Source organism: Tympanuchus pallidicinctus, unplaced genomic scaffold (genome assembly GCF_026119805.1).
Source record: "Tympanuchus pallidicinctus isolate F22 unplaced genomic scaffold, pur_lepc_1.0 scaffold16, whole genome shotgun sequence".
In the NCBI taxonomy this organism is placed as follows: domain Eukaryota; kingdom Metazoa; phylum Chordata; class Aves; order Galliformes; family Phasianidae; genus Tympanuchus; species Tympanuchus pallidicinctus.
In genome coordinates, this window is record NW_026294679.1 from 22,842,909 (window position 1) to 22,859,649 (window position 16,741).

General features: G+C 47.2%; 1 protein-coding gene across 11 annotated transcripts in view; it reads left to right on the top strand.

Annotated features, from left to right (window-relative positions):
• The first annotated feature begins 12 nt into the window (after positions 1-12).
• Positions 13-16,741, top strand: part of ZMIZ1 (zinc finger MIZ-type containing 1) — a 324,722-nt gene continuing 307,993 nt past the window's right edge. For 5 of the 11 annotated variants that reach the window (XM_052676786.1, XM_052676781.1, XM_052676792.1 and 2 more), the window contains exon 1: positions 427-551. The gene's annotated coding sequence lies outside the window, so the exon portion shown is untranslated. Of the gene's footprint in view, positions 100-258; positions 277-426; positions 552-12,194; positions 12,281-13,384; positions 13,403-16,741 lie in introns of those variants that run through there. The other 6 variants (XM_052676791.1, XM_052676796.1, XM_052676783.1 and 3 more) reach the window with 5 other exon arrangements.

Here is a 16,741-nt window from a genome sequence, read left to right on the forward strand (position 1 = left end):
GGTTTTCTCTCTCTCTTTTTTTTTTTTTTTTTTCTCCTCTTTGCGTGCGTGCGTGCCATTCAGGAAGGCTTAAACGCGACTCCCCGCCTTAAACCCGCTGTAAGACAATATTTGTGTTTTAACTCGGCTCTCAGCTTAACTCCGGGTGCTCGGCGGGTGGGGGCAGAGGGGAAGGGAGAGGGCGAGGGAAGAGCGTCCCCGCAGGAGGGAGGCAGCTCCCTTTCAGATAGGAATCTGGGACAGATTTTGCCAGCAGCCACAAAGCATGGCCCTTTGGTAATAGAATAGCCAATGTAATTTGACACTTCAACTTGCTGTGCTCTCTGCTAGTTGATTCACTTACTCACCCACTAACATTGAGCTCCTTTTCACTGTCTGTGGGCAAGGGAAAAAGGGGGGGGGGGGGAAGAGAAAGAAAAAAGGGAGCGAGGGAGAGAAGGGCGAAAGGGGGGAATTAAAAAAAAAAAAACACCTATTCAAAAATCCCCCCGGAGAGCTGTGCGGCACTTGGGGAGAGGAGCCGGCGTGCCGCTCCGCGCCGTGCAGCCGAGGTAAGTTTGGCGGCCGCCCGCGCTCCGTGCCCGGGCAGGGGTCGCGCCTCGGCGGAGCGCGAACAATGGGGCGGGCGGGGAGCGCCCCGCGGGTGCACCGGGCGGGCGGGGAGCCGGGCCTGGCGGCGGGGAGGCGGCCCCGCGCCGGGAATGTCCTTGCAGGGGCCCGGCACCGGGACGAGTTGCCGCGGCGTGGGGCCGCCGGTCGCCAAAACAAAAGGGGTCGGGGCTCGGGGCCGGGGCGGCGGCTGCCCCCGGGCGGGCGGGCAAGCGCCGTCGGGGCGGGCGGGCGGCGAGCCCCGGGGCCGCGGGCGTGCGCTTGGCCGGGGAGACGCGCGGGGGAGCTTGCGGCCGCTTTCCGTGCTGCGGGAAGCTCGCCTGGGTGGAAATTCCTTGTGTCTGGGTTTTGAAAGCCAGTTGGGACCGGGGCCTCTCTCGGCAGGCAGGAGGAAGGAGCGGCCCCCCGCCTCCTCCCGCTGCCGCCCTCCCTCCCCCCGGTGCATCTGTCCAGGAAGCCGCTGGGCGGAGGGGAGGGGGCCGGGGGCAGGGGCCGGGGGGGTGGGAGGGGAGGCCCGGCCGCCGCTCGCCGCCCGCCGCCCGCCGCCCGGTCGCCTTTGTGCGAGGGGAACGGGGAAAGCGCTGCCCGGCGCTGCGGAGCGGAGCGGGCGGAGCGCGGGGCTCGAGCCACTCCAGGAATGTAAACACGCGCGGAGCCGGCCGGCCCCGGCGTTGCCCGAACCCCGCGCTGCTCCGCTGCTGTTCCGGGCCGGTGGCGGCTGCTTGGGGCCACAACCGGGATTTTCGACTGCAAACTTTGTTTCGCACGTGGGAAGTTGCATTTCGGTGCTGCTTTTCGGGCTGCTATGAGGGGCGCCGGAGCGGGCGTCGCTTTTCGGGTTTTGTTTCAGGCAACTGCAGACAACATTACCCAGTTCTTAAAGGTGCAATGTGCGCGCTGGGGGAAGCGGAGCCCCCAAATCGCGGAGGAACGGCTTTGTGCGGGGCGCGGGGTCCCGCTGGGCAGCGCGGCGGCGGGGAGAGCGTTCCCTGTCGCGGCCGTGCGGAGAAATTTCCCGAGACCGCAGCGAACTTAAGGCACAGCCCCGCGTTCCCGGCTGCCCGTGTCCGTGTACATTTCTGTGCTTCGGTTAATAATCTGCAAACGGCTTAATGGCTCCGGAGTGCCCCAGTAGTGGGTTTTCTCCATTGACTCGCGCAGGCCCGAGCGGAGCGCTGCCCCGGCCCTTTCTCAATGCGCTGACATGAGAGAAGAGGATTTGACTTGGCAGCCTGAACAAATGCTCTATCAAAGGTTTCCTAAGAGACAGTGAGAGAGCGGGGGAGATGAATGACCCGAGGGAGTTGTAGGGTGCTACCTATGCAGGTTTCCTTTTAAATACGAAGTGGCCATTTAGGGTTCTGAATAAAACTGCGCGCATCAGAAAGGCGACAGGCTTATAAAATTTAAAAGGGCAGAAGTCCATTAATGCTGTAGCGGAGCTCTGGCTCCCAGCGCTGCTTGAGTGCTTCCAAGCGCCTCGAAGTGCCAAAGCTTTTAAGGAATCCTGAGCAGCGAATCCCCCGGGGCTGGGGGACCTCGACCTTGCGTGCGGGCGGCCCCTCTCCCCGGTGGGGACTCGGACGTGTGGGGGACGTGGGCTGGGGACACTCAGGAGTGGGAGCGGGCGCGGTGCGGAGCCCCGCAGTGGGTCCGAGGCTCTGCAGACGGGGTCTCGGAACAGGGAAGTTTCATAGGTAGCAGAATGAAATGGTAGTGCCCCGGCAGCCTGTGGGAGAGCAGGGGTCTGCTCATCAATGGGGATGCTCTCTGGTTCAAACTTCCCCTTCCTTCTCTCGCTAGAGATAAATTTACTATGGCATCAATCTTGTCTTGGCGGGCCCCGATTCAGGTTTGTGAATGCCAGAAGACTCGCTCTGACCTTTCTCTGTTCAAGTTGAGGATGTTGAAACACCAGCCATCAAACAAAAGGCACATTGAAAGCAGGCTCTGCACCGAGCACGTGTGGCTGTGGGGTAGCGGGGTGCGTCTGGGGGCTGTGTGCCTGAGTTGGGCTGGGGGAGGAGAGAGAAAAGGCCGCTTATTGCTGGAATGAGAGGATGGAAAACATGACTTGAAGTGCTCCAAATATCTTGGAGTCAAGGACCTGTTTCTTTGTATCTTTATTTTAAAGAGTCTTAGGAAAAATGACTTGTTCTCTACTTTTTTTTTTCTTTCTTATTTTAATTGATGTATAATTAGCAAATAACTAATATATTTTTTTTCCTGTGGAGGCGAAGATGACCAAAATTTTGCAGAATTTATCAACTTATAAACAATTTGGGGGGCAAAACAATCCCCAAAATATTAGGAAAATTAAATGCCTTTGGGATTACACCTTAAAACAATGAAAATTCTCTGGGATTTAGTTGACAGAGTTGGGATTTTTATCTGCTTAGGAGAGCACTACCTCAAAAAGTAGTGCAGATGTAAAGATGTCTGTAAGTTGTAATTTAAACTTATTTGGGTCTGTCAGAGTTTAAAAAGAACACCCTCAGGAGCAGTCAGCACAGATATCTAACCTGGCAGCAGCATTCCTGTCAATGTAGGCAGATGCTGTTATTGTGTACATTGTTTACAGGCCACAATACCTTAAGTAAACATTGATCATGATTAGAAACAATAATTGAGGCTGTGGCAAAGGATCAATGAAAACTTTGTTTCAGAGGAGAAGCGAGTTGCTGTGCATATATACAGAGAGCGTTTTGTGCTGCCTGAGATGTGCAGTGTTAATGCGGTGCGAAATTCCGGTTTTAGACTATTTTAAGAAATCCACGGAGATGACAGATCAGTTTTTGCATCATCTAAGAGTTGTGTCCCAATCAGCGTTGGTTACAGGAGCTGAAAGGAGAGCTGAATGTGTGCATCACATTTTCATTCATAACTTTTCTTGGGAGCTGCTTACGCTTCACCCCAAATCGCCCCCAAAGCTTTTGTGGAGACCAAAAAAACCAAAGGAAGAATCAACTCCTCAAACATGGGGGTGACAGTTACATTACTGATACTGCAGACTCGTTTGTAGCAGCTTGGTGTTGGCTAGCAGCTGTGGAGCCTGGTTTCAGTCTTGAAAAGGAAATGTATCTCAGAGAGGAAACAAAGTTGGAATTCCGTTTGCCTTCCCTGGTGTTTCTGATAGGCCTCAGTCCACAGCCCAGCCCTGCAGAAAGGAGGGGAGATAAGGTGGCCAGGGCTGTGCCCCACCTGGGCACCTGCTTCCCACAGGTGCGTAGGGCTGCAGCCAATGCCTGTGGGGACAAGAGAGACCACTGTGCAATTGGCTGATTTCTTCACTCCTCATTGGACCCGTTTTTGTGAAGCCCCATCCTGTGTTACGGCAGAGAGAAAAGACTATTGCTGAAGAGTTGAGGATGGGTTTGTGCTTATTCTCATCAACTGCCTGCTGTGGGACAAGGAGCGCAAGCGTTCCTTATGTGTTTACATCTTTTTATGAGAAATCACAATATGCAGTGCCACGATGCTGTGCGTGGGCACTGATGTACCTGCTCTTCAGATATTTTCCTTTCCCTGAATTTAGGTATGTCAGCTTTCCTGCTGATGGTATTTTGAGGCTGTGTCAGTGGTATTAGGAATCATTTCTGCTTTAAAATGGTGTCTTTGGCTCAAAAACAAGGTTTGTGAATTGGAATGTTGCTTTGTCATATTGATTTTTCTTCTGCTTTTCTTTTTAAAAGCAAAAACTTCTTAGGTAGTGATTTCATTTTATTTATTTCCATTGGGCTTCACAGGATCATTAGCGTTGTGCTTGGTTAATGTTTGAAGTTTTTCAAGGTAATTGAGGCCACGAGAGAAATGGCCAGCAAGGGGTATTAATGGATCTCCACAGCTTGACTGCTGGAGGCAGTAGTGCATTATGAGAGTGGAAGATAGTTGTACATTTGTTACATGTTATTTTGGGTTCAGCTACTTCAAAGATGTACTGGAGTTTATATGTCCTGTGAAGGTGTGGTGTGGGATCTCAGTACTGTGTTGCTATCCCTTATTAAGCAGGACAGATTGCTATGGATATTTTGTATCTGGGAGAGAGAAAGAAAAGTTATTTTTAGGTAGGAAAAGTCACTTTCCATCATTTCTCCTTCGAGCATCAACCCAGGTTAACTTTCTTGGCAAGGAGTGAGACATTAATTCTGGAATGTTCCCTTTGAGAGTGCTGGATAGGCCACCATTTGGTCTAGGCCATGATTTTCCTTCAGGTGCTTATGCTTTTTAAACCTGTATTAGAGGATAGGAAAAGCAATTTGTGCTCTTCTACTGAGTCCTGGAACATCCAAACATGATTCCTTCCAAGGGGGAGGGCTGCAGGTTGGCACTTGATGAGTTGGGATTTAGGATCTAATCAAGTATCTGCACTCAGAGACCCATGCATCCTTTCATTAGATAATTCAATACATTGAGCTGTTTCATATTTTGTGTAGCGCATTAATATTGAGGTAATACCGTGTAAGCTATCATGTTAGCATTCCATTAAGATAAATGTGAGAAGTGTATCCCTTTGTTGACAATCAGCATTTGTTTTGACTCAGTGGAGCAGCTCTAATTCCCAAAAGAGGTGATTCCCAAAGTGGTGCAGGAGGGTTGTTGGTTCAGTATGGTTGGAGTAGAGGGAAATCATTGCTGCAAAGCCATAGGTAGGTATGATGCTATAAGTTGTGGAAGATCATCAAAGTGATTTGGATTTTCTGTTCTTTTCCTTGTTTGTTTACATAAGGACTTTGTTTTTCCTCCTGATATACCACTTATTCATCTGTGGATGATGATGTGGATGGTGATGAGCTGATTTCTAAATCTGATGCTGTCCTGCTGAGGAGAACCCTTTCTGCAGCTCTGTGCCCTTACCTGGGCGGTGTTGGGCTGCCTGCTCTGTTGGTGCAGCCATTCTGCTCACATCTTCCCCAGATCTCCAGCTGCTGGGGAGCTGGCTGGAACTCCGTAAGCAATAGAAGAGCAACATTGCTGTGCGTCTGGCTTTGGAAATGGAAATAGCTCCAACCCATATGTAATCTTGGATTGCTGTTAGAGCTAGCATGGGAACGAAAGTCACGGGCTTCCTGTGCCTGACAGTGTCATGCAAAGCAAGCATGAGAGTTTCTTGCTGTCTTTATTTGTTTGTCTTCGAATCTCTCTGTTTCCAGTGCTCTAGACTGTTACTTGCAACCTCTCTGGAGCTGTGTGTTGATGACAATGACTGGAGAACATGAAATTCTTGGTCTGTCCAATGCATGAATATGGGTAGGGTCTGCCTCAGTTGTGTTGCAGCTCTTTGTACATGGACAATGCCATTTTACATCTCTGCCAATTGGATGGAGACGAGCATTTGAGGAGCAAGAGGAACAGAAATATGTTGACAAATTTCACATCAGTCCCTTGGAGATTTCCAGATAGTCTCCTAACTAATCAGAACAGTTTATTTATTGGGGCTGTGGTGACACAAATACGTGACAGAATAGTAGGGGCTTCACTTGGCCATTTAGTAGCAGAAACAGTTCCCTTGGTGAATATTTGACTGTTTCTTGGCTGTGTTCCTGATTCCCTCTAAGAACAGTGGAGCCTCTTAGACTGCACTGAAATACATACCTCCTGGATCTCCATCAGAAATTTTGAAGTTACTCTCTCTTGTTTCTGAAGCACTGTTCCAAATAGAGATGAACTGGTGGAGCACAGACTCGTTCTATGAACGTGAACATCGAGAGCTGGGCACGGTGGTGCAGCTGGGGATCAGGAGGACTGAAACTGGGCTTCCCTGCCAAGTGCCTGGCTCACAGTAGTGCTGAAAGAGTGGGATTTCCCTGGTTTGAGCACGGTTTCCGCTTTATCGAAGGTTGAAAATCGCTCCAGGTTTATGGGGGTTCTTACAACTTCTCTTCTGTGTACTGATGCAGCTCAGATCCTTCCCCATGCCATTCTCTTGGGATGGTTTGGAGTGTTGTTCAACACCCACTTGATAACCATGTGTCTTACAGCTCAAAGGTTACCACCTGCCTTTGGTTATTTTAGAGGTGTGACAGAGTAAAAGCAAGGTGGAGGGGCTGAATGGCAGTGAGGAAGTACTGGTGTCTTTGGCTGTAGGACCCCCACCCTGGCACATATGCACATTGCCTGCCAGGGAGCTTGTCTGTCCCACTGCCCAACTGGAATGGTTTGACGACCAGCGCTGTCATTTTTACACTTTAATGTTCTAACATCGATACAACAGAAGTTCCATTTTGTTTACCATGCTTTTTGCCTTCTCTCTGAGGTCACTTTCCTCCCTCATTCCCCATTTAAAAAAAAAGAGAGGAAAAAAAGAGCAGGATAAAAACTTTAAACAACATTTTTAAATACTTTGTCGACATTGCATTCTCAGAAGAGTAGTTTGTTTATATATTTCTCCATATAGGAAGAGAGTAGGGCTTCCTACAGGTTTTCAGGGGAGAGAAGAATGATGTGGTTGTCAGGCAGCCTGCCTGATCTCTTGGTGTCCTGCTTGTAAGTCTGTGTTTGTTCAGCGCTCTTGTGGCCCTTTTCCCGGCAGTGGGATCACAGAAGTTAACTTGTTTACAGCTGGTGTGCAGCTTATGTTGGCCTCCCTTGCAGTGCCCCCGCTCTCCCCCTAGCCTTTTCAATGAAGGCTTTTCTTCCCTCCTCTTCTCAGCACAGGTTGATACACTTTACATTTGATTAAGCTTGTTTGTTTTTTCTTTTTAAAAATGGGATTTTAATTTTCTTTTTAAAAAAGTGATTTAAAAAACACTCCAGGCCTGTGAACTGTCATGCTACAGGTGCTCCCAGGACCCTGGTATCTGTGGCTTTTTGGGTGCATTGGGGAGCTGGAAGGTCCCAGTGCCCTCTGGCTGCAGCCTGCATTCAGCAGCGTCGTGGCTGCCAGCCACACTGAGTCCTGTCTGCAGGTGTGGGTGGCCCAGCAGAGGCTGTGTGAGCACAATGTGTCTGCTGCACTTGCATGGTTGGCTCACTGCGAGTGTGTTGGGCTTCCTCGTGTCCAGAGTTTAATTCGCGTCCAGAGGTTCATTTGCTCTTCCTCCTGAAAGACCTGCTCTGGTATGGGACACTGAAAGCCACTCTCAGTTGCTATTTAAAAAATTGATCGTAAGAACAACGTGTGCATCTTTTCCTGTCTCCTCTCAAGTATGAGATTTCTCCCCAAATTTACATCACTGTTTAAAAAAGTTGGAGATTGCAGTCCAGCTGGAGCGTGATAGCATTCGACATGGGAGCCTCCTGGCTTTCCAACTGAATGCATAGCTCTGGCTTTTGGCACTGTGAAACCCTGACATCTCGCACATTAAAATCATAACAGCATTATGTAAGGAGAAGTTATTTTAGGTCACTTGCAGTGCCTCCTAAATCTCAGCTCCATTGACCTCGTGAGCTGGAACGCATGGGCTTGCGCAGCCCCAGCTGTGGGCAGTGTCCAGGCATAGTGCCACCTCCTGCCCTACCCTCTGTTCCCTGCTCAGCCCCAGTCTTGTGCTATGCTTCCAGGGGGCTGGGAGCAAAGGGGGTGGGGGGCTCCAAGGCCAGCAAAGAATGTTGGCACTGCAGTATGTGGGTAACATGGGCATCTCTGTGGCGTTGGCCTTGCTGCTCTTTGCTGTGAGATGGGAAAATCTATGGCAACCACTGCTGGCAGCCAATGTCTGCCATCATTTTTATTTTGCCTTTATTCCTGGCAGGTTGTCTGTGAGTAGGGGAAGTGTCTGCCAGGGATCTGGAGCTGGGGTTTGAGGTATGGGGGAGCAGATGGGCACCTAAAACTCACGGCTGGATGTTTTATGTAAGCAAAATATTGGGGTCATTTTGTCTCTAAATAAATGCAAAAACATGAAATTTCTGATTCGTCTGTTGAAGTTCCATTTGTTAACACACTGTTACATTAAGCATCCATTTTGAAGAGTTTGGCGCCTTGCCTCTAGGATGGCAGGATGCAGTGCACCCTCTTAGCATTATTCCTTGCACTGTTTTTCACCACACATAGCTATGGTGATCCTCGCACACACTGAATGATGCCAGATGAGCACGTGTAACAGATGCATGTTTGCCCTGTAATGGGCAATGCTAGCTGCATGCAGGTAAACACATTAGTGAGCTGGAATGAGTGAAGGGAGGGCAGCAAGGCTGCTGTCGGGAAGCTCCCAGGCTCTGCCATGGTGACTAAGGCGGCTTGATAGCTTCCTTATTGCCACCATCTGCCCGCTGCCGGCTGGGGCTTGCAGCGTGGCGAGGTCCTGCTGCTTGCGGGCTGAGGACAGGGCACTGGTAGCCAGCCATGGACAGGGCTCTGAACATTCCCGGTCACGGCTGTGTGATAACTCTCTCATTAGAGTTGTTTAATCATGTGAAAATAAAATAAATATAATCCCAAGAGAGACAGTGTTTTCATTTCATTAAATTTTGTATTCTATGTGCACATATAAATTATTTACTCAATGTGTGAGTCTCTCGTGGAATACGTTGTGGAAAAAAGTCTTGTATTGGTATTCTTGAAATACTACTCTTTTGAAAATCCCTCCCAATTTTCAAATGTTTGCTGGCAGTTTTATGGTGTCATGTGATTTAAATCCTGATTTAAAACTTTGAGTTCAGTCATCCAAAAGGGAGCAGCATGTCGGCATGAAGTCTTCGTTCTCCTTTGTCTGAAACTGCAGCTACAGCCCTCAACACCTCTTTCTCAATAAAGAGAAATGTAAATCAAAAATACTTGTCACGTTGCCAGCATCTTGTCCTAGCAATATCCCAGTATACTAAATCATAAAAGGAAGAAACGTAGTTCATATCTGCTGTCACATGAGAAATATATTTTTAAGTATATCTCTGCTCTATTTGTGGTCTTTTGATGTTCATGAATTTACGCTTTGTTCTGCTGAAGACAACTTCACCTGATAAACTTCCCATTGAAGTAATGAGGGACTGGGAAGTCAAGTTCCATTCTCACCATTGCACCTGACTTAGGAATAACTTATAGGAAATGAAATATGATGCACATATGCTAATCTCTTACAAAGGCTGTCTGACATCTTCATTTAGTAAGGATTAAACTCCTCCAAAGAAGCTCAGAGGATGCAGGAATTCTCTGGCAGTTGATCTTTTTGTGCTTTTAACGCAGAATATTTTTAGCCCAAGATACAAAAATACGTACTTCTGTATCCAAAGAGAATGTTGTTTCCATTTATTATAAAACCTTGGATGGGAAACAAGATGTTAGACCTATTATAATGCAACCCAGCAATTAACATATGTTGGCCTGCCTCTGCCAAGGCTGCCTTGTGAGTAATGCAGGTTGCACAAGCAGAGGAGTCGGGTTGTTTGTCAGTGACAAGCCATCCATACATGCATGAGTGATCAGATTGCACAGCCATCGGCCGAGGATAGGATGTGAATCTGTGTTTGAATCTAAAAGCAATTATAGTTTAAATTTCCAAACTGAATGCAGCTGAGAGGGCAATTTTGACTTTTTTTTTCCTTTTACCAATAAAAATAAATAAGCAAATCAAATAAACAAATTGTGCAACATTAAGAAAATTGTGTAATAATCAATGGAAGCTTGCAAGTTTTTGAGTGTGGTGGTGTTGTTGTTGTTGTTGTTGTTTTTAATTCTCCAATGACTGAATGACCAGAGTGAGGAATGTCAGGGATAAGCTCAGAAGTGGGAGCCCCTTGTCTCCCCTTTCAGAGATTCCTGGGTGCTGCACATGGGTGCCAGCGACCAAGACCCTCCCTTTGGAGGGGCCTTCTGCAGCTGATGGGTGGTGTGGCTTGGTTCAGCTGGAAATGTTTTCTCCATGCTGAAGGCCAATGTAGAGGCAATCGTAGCTGAAAACATACTTCTCATGTAAAGTGTTGAGTATTTTCTATAGATTTATTATTTCCACCCAAATATGCACTTTTTGCAGTTACATATAGGAGGAAGGAAAGAAAAAGAGCAGAAGCTTAAGCTGAAAGTATGTACGTATATAAAGTTAAATTATAGGGGAGACCAGCTTTTGCTTGTTTTTCACTAACACAGAGTACATGACCAATTAAGACCTACTAAGTATTACAGGAAGACAAAAGGTATACTGTAGATTTAAATTAACAAAAGGCATCCTCAGAAGATTTGGAAGGTCGAGTATGCTTGAACTCTAAAATGTGCTCCAATTAGTGCTCTATTTAGAAGCAGATTTTGTTTCTTAACCTGAGAGCAGACTGCTGCAGGTCGGCTGAGAGCTCACTGTGTCCCTCGGCTGTGGTTGGTCACCGTGTGCTGCTCTCAGTGTGACCCAGTAATCTTGGCTGGGGGGATAGAAACATGGAGAGAGAATAGCAGTTGGCATCTGTATGCATTGTATGTAGGTGTTTACTTCTGGTTCTTGGATACCTTACCATGACAGAGTGCAATGCATCATCACTTTTCTCTTTCAGAGGGTTACATGCTCAAATTGTAGCTTTGACACTGTCTGTTAAGCTATAAATAAAGCTTGACTATGACAATGATGGCCTTCATTGGCTACGTTTTGACTATAAATTCACAATTATTGCTTTTGCCTTGAGTGTCATTTTCAAGCTATGCAGCCTGGATGGTGTTGAAGAAAAGAACTCAAGAGTTGAGAACTGTGGGCTTTGGTGCTCAGTGTGCTGATCAGACTAACTTAAGATTGCTGGCCTTAAAATACTTGGACACCAGAAGCCAGGCCTATAGAATCATTTAGAATAGTAATAGACTTGCCTTTTGCAAGATCTTTCTCTGAAGGCTTGTGTGGGTATTGCATTTTCAGGTTTCATCCACAATCACAAGTGCTAGAAGCTCATTAAATAAACAGAAATGCTTCTACTATCAGCTGACTTCAGGAGCTGGGTCTTTAGTGCATACATGAAAACAGCAGCAGCCTCAGCTGCAGGGCTGCTGCCTCTTCTTTCTGTGCTGTGCTGCATGGGACTGGGAGCAGCCTGGTTGTGCCTGCAGGCTGCTGCAATTGCCAGCCGTGCCCAGGGCACTGCACATCTTTTTCAACCAAGCATGCACTGAGAGCTTTTACAAATGAAATGGCTGGGTGAAATGCTTGCTCCTCCACTCCAATGTCGTCAGTCCGGAACAGGCAGATCCAGCAGAATTTTTGGAGATGCTGAAAAAAGGGGAAAATAGATGGCTGGGAAAAATACACAGTAAAGAAGGTGTAGCTGGCTTTACCTCCTTTGTGGCATTTTGACTGTAAAAAGTGACAATACTGAATTTGTATCAATATATTATTTGTTCTGTTTTTAAATATCTGTCAGGAGGCTTTGATCCATGGGCACTGTTGTTACCTCTCATGACCAGCAGCTGTGTGTAGGACTGCTGGACATCTATCCTTTAGAGGCAGCTCTAAGTGAACAGTTTTGCCTGTGATAATTTTCATTGGTCAAGTCTGTGCTAATTGATGCACTTTGTGCTGTTGTTCTCATGCTTAAATAGCACCTGTGAGCAGGTTTCATTAAAGCTGCATCTCTAGGTGCACACTAAATACCTTTGATACCTCACCTGTGATAGTGGTGGAGCTGCTAGTAAGAATGACAGCTGCAGCCAATAAATGAGGACAGTAATAGAAGGCTCAGTGCTGGGTAGAGCACCATAAATCATGAGGCAAAAGCAGTAAGAGCTCTGACAAATCGGTGAGCAGCTGCAAACAGCACTTTGCAGGTAAGAATTATTGTGCTCACTCTTGATAAGTGCTCAGAGCCCGCCTCTTCCTTGCTTGTGGGTGATGGCCCTGGTGTGCGGGCACTTGGGAGTCTGGCCTGGGGATGGTGAGCATTCAGCCTTGTGTCATTCTCACAGCATGCACTGAGCCTTTGTTTTCATCTCAGGTATGTTTAAGTGAGAGTTTTCTCCTTCTGGGAGGAATCCTCTAATGTTTTTTGCAGCTGACAAGTTGTTTTATTTTGTTTCCTTGGAGACTTTAAAGCAGCATTTTAGAAAGGTGGAGAGAAGGGGATGGATTTGGCTGACTTAAAACCAGCTTGCTTTGTTAGCCTTTGCCTGGAGGGATGTAAGGAGCCTGCATGGTATAAAACAATCCTACTCTTCTATCATTAGAGAAATGAAAAGTATTTTAATGAAATAATGATAGGAAACAGATGGTGATGGGCTGGCAACTGGGCTGTTTTTGTACGCTAAAAAGTGTCAAAGGCATCTCAGTGTAATTATAGCTAATGCTGTCCCATGATGTAGTGTCTGGGGGTGGGTGGGGACTGAAGCTCCCCGGGGTCACTGCACCTGGAGCCGTGCACTTCTGAAATGTGGCATTATATAAACGGGAGCCCCTGTGAGCAGTGCTGCTGGCAGAGCTGTGCCCCTTTATCTGCAAGGGCTTGGATGGAGCTTGCCACTCTTCTGTACCATGCTTACAGTGTAGTGAGTTCCGTAACAGCTGTCTTCCTCTGGTGCTCTAAGCTATGTATTTTAAGCATACAAATAAAACATTCTTAAGATGGTGTATTAAACAGCATCATTTACGTATGGGGTAGTTACGGATCTACTTGAAGCTGCAGGTCCCCTTTTGAGTACATGAACATCCATAACCCCTTGTATGGGAACTGTTGAGTCATGTCCTGAACCACTGATTGATGACCTGGGGAAAGGACCAGGTCAGCCCTGGGAGCACAGGTGAAGGCAATTCAGCTGTGTGACCAAAAGGGGTGGAGTCTGGCTGCACCTCTCCTAGACCTCATTTAAGGACTGACTGCAACTGGGGAAGGTTCTCTTTCCGAAGATCCTTCCTTGGTGGAGATTCCTCTGCACACCTAGAATCTTCTGATATGGGTGAGCAATTTTCTTTCCTTCCTTTATAGCATTTTTCTATCATGCTGCTCCTTCTGTTATCATACCTCTGTTGTAATGCCTTTCCCATTGCATTGATTTGTCCATTTGCTACACCCTCTGTGTTGCCCCAGGAACAATCGTTAGGCTGTGTGTCTGTGATCAGGCCCTTAGGATCAGTGTTTGTGTGATTCATAGTGGGACAGGTCACTGATGGAATAAAGGGCTTTGTTGTTCTTTTTTTTTTTTTTTTTTTTTTTTTTTTTTTAAGGGTGTGCTTTTAGTCTTTGTCTTCCTCTCATTAAGTTTTGTTTTTAGCTGGGTTAGCTGCCATCGATACAACTGACTGCAGGGCTATTCCCTGTGCTGGTACCAGGCTGTTCTGGGAAAACACAAGGCAGGAACTTCTTTCCAGCTTCTTTTAATTTAGTACTACAGTTGTCAGAGGGTGCCTTTTACCTGGCTGCTGGGTGGTTTAACCCAGCAAGTAGCTAAGCACCACACAGCTTTTCTCTTGCTCCTTACCTCCTAGTGAGATAACAGAAAGAACTGGGAGGAGAAAAAAATCCAAAAATCAAAGCAACTCAGTAACGACTAAAGCATCAGTGCTTTATTGGCATTGTTTTTCTCCTACAGCCGGGGCATTGCATCATACCAGGCACTCTGAAGGAAAAAAAATCAACTCCATCCAACCTGAAACCAGGTTGGGTGACATGGTGATGTCTAGCAGATAAGCCAGAGGACATGCACTTGTGTCAGCTCTGCAGCCAACAGCACAGGGCTTCAGCTGGGCTGTCCTACTGTGACTGTCATTTGTCCTATCCTCTGCAAGTGGGTGTCAAGTGTCATGTCTTAGAGGTGGCATGGGCTGTGCTGCTGGTACCGTGATGGTGGCACAAGGAAGGGAGAATGACAAGTGAGGTGGCTTGAGCACAGGGTAGCATTTTTCACTAAGTTTTTCTTGGTTGTTTCTCCTGGCCAGGAGTAAATCATGTTGTTAATGCTGTGGGATCTGTACCCTAACGCCTGGTACAAATATGCTGTGAGAAAGGTGGGCGGTCATTATTTCCATCCCTCCTGCTGCAGTGTGGCCTTGCTGGGACTGCCTTATCCTCCCAGCTCCCTGCTGTTGTCATTTGTGCCTTTACACTATGTTACCATTAGTGTTTGTGCAGGTGTGTGATGAATCACATGGGTGAGCCCAGTGAGAAAACAAAAACTGTCCTGTGTTCCTATATAGGTTCTCTCGGCCAGTGCAGCTCCCTGTATGGGCTGTGGTGTGAATGTGGCACTTACAGCCTGGATGTGTGGAGTTTGGGAGTGGGGGCTCTCAAATCAAGAAGTCAGATGGATCCCTGCAATTAGGCAAGAATAATGAACTCCACTCGTAAATAGATTGAATTGAGTGATTAAAACCACAGTATTTTGATTTGCATAAATTCATTTTCCTGTTAGTGTTGGAGCATCTGTTTCTGGGGCAGGTAGTCTCACTGAATAGAAACATAATTTATGTGTAACATATCCTACATAGGGCATCTCTCCTAGCACAGCCCCAGGAACTAGTTCAGAGTCCCAAAACCAGGAAAAAATAAACAAAGAGAGTGTAGGTCTGTGGGACCATGCCTATGAGGGATGCAGACAGCTCCTTGGTGAGGGAGCTTCATATACTTCTTGGTCAAAACGTTGGCCAAGTTGTGTGACCTGGGAGGCTGCAAACCTCCCCATATTTCACTGAAGCAAGGTAAAGCTCAAAACTCCCTGTCTTTGGTTAAGAGTGCCTGGGAAATACAGTGGAGCCGGGGCTGCCTGCTGTGGGGATGGGCAGAAATGACTGCATAAGATGGCTCTGCATTCCACAGCTTGTGAAAGCCCTAATGTGAGTTACTCCTCTGCTTGTGTTGTTTGTTTTTTGTTGTCGTTGCTTTTATTAGTATAATAGAATAGCCTGGGTTGAAAAGGGGCTGTAATGATCACCTAGTTTCAACCCCTCTGCTATGTGCAGGGTTGCCAACCTCCAGACCAGGCTGCCCAGAGGGCTGTGTGTTAGGGGTGTGTGTCTTTTGTGTGACCTGCTGTTTCACTGAAATTGCTTACTTCTCTGTTGAAGCAGGTGATGGAACTTCCCCTGTAGAGTTGGCAGGAGGTGGCATGAAATTTGATGCCTATCCTCCTTTAGGCTTAATGTACCTAGAGGACACCCGCAGCCTAGCCAGCTGTGGCAGCTGCAGTACGGTGTCACAGCGCACACTGAAGCCCAAGCCTGCAGCCCTTGCAGGGGGACAGGGCTCCCTTTTGCAGACTCAAAAGTTTGCACTGGCACTTGCCCTTCCTGGGGGGGCCTGGGGCAGGTGGGTAGGAGACTTCTTTCTGGGCTATGTTGGATGCAGCTGGCAGGAGCTCCTGCTGGGGTTGGAGCCTGTAGGAGGACCGTGTGGGAGCCATGCCTTTCCCACGGCGTGCAGTGATCGGAGCTCCCGGGCACTGCCATCATACAGATAACCCTTGTCATTAAGCTGCATGGCTTGACTAAATACCAGTTCTGATTGTAAGTAATTCTTAAGTTCCTGAAGGAACGTGGCGTATTATATTTTGTGCTGCCTGCTTTTACTGTTGTTTTGTAACTCACTGTGGGGTTTTAGCTTGCAGACCAGCTTGAAAGTGGCTCCACTGCTGTGGTAAATCACACCTTATTGCTCAGGTCCTGGGTGCATGTGTGTTGTCTGGGGGATGCCTCATGGACTTGGGGTAAGAATCAAGCAAGAATCTTAGAGTGGCCAATACTTGCATGCATTTAGCTGGGGATGCTTGCAGCCATCTCACTGAAGGGTTCCTCTGGCGTGCTGTTAATGCCCAAATTTAGGGGGTATGCATGTGCAGGGATGTGCAGTGTCCCTGTGTGGTGAGTGGATTCGGTGTCTTCTGCTGTTTGGGTGCAGCACAACATAAAGGGGTTGATGAGGAAAATCGTGTTCAGATCAAAACTGATGGTAGCTTTGTATGCAGATGTTCTGTACAGCTTTTATTATAGAATACCTTTTGGAAATGCCTCTTCCTTTTTTGATTTTTTTTTTAATGAAGTCAAAATATTCCAAAATTAAAATTATGCCCTGAAAATCCAGTTATGTACATCTCCATGTCTTACCTTCGTTTTCTTTCAGAATTATTTTTTGGTTAAAAATATGAGTATTCTTGAATGCACATTTATTTTCTAGTGACTGATAATGCCTGAAACAAGCCTCTATTCTATAAAGTGCATGAAATTCCTGAAATTTTTTCATTTTCCACTTATATGAAACAAGGCATCCAAAAACCCCCAAATGATTTGAAATTTTTCAAGTTTAT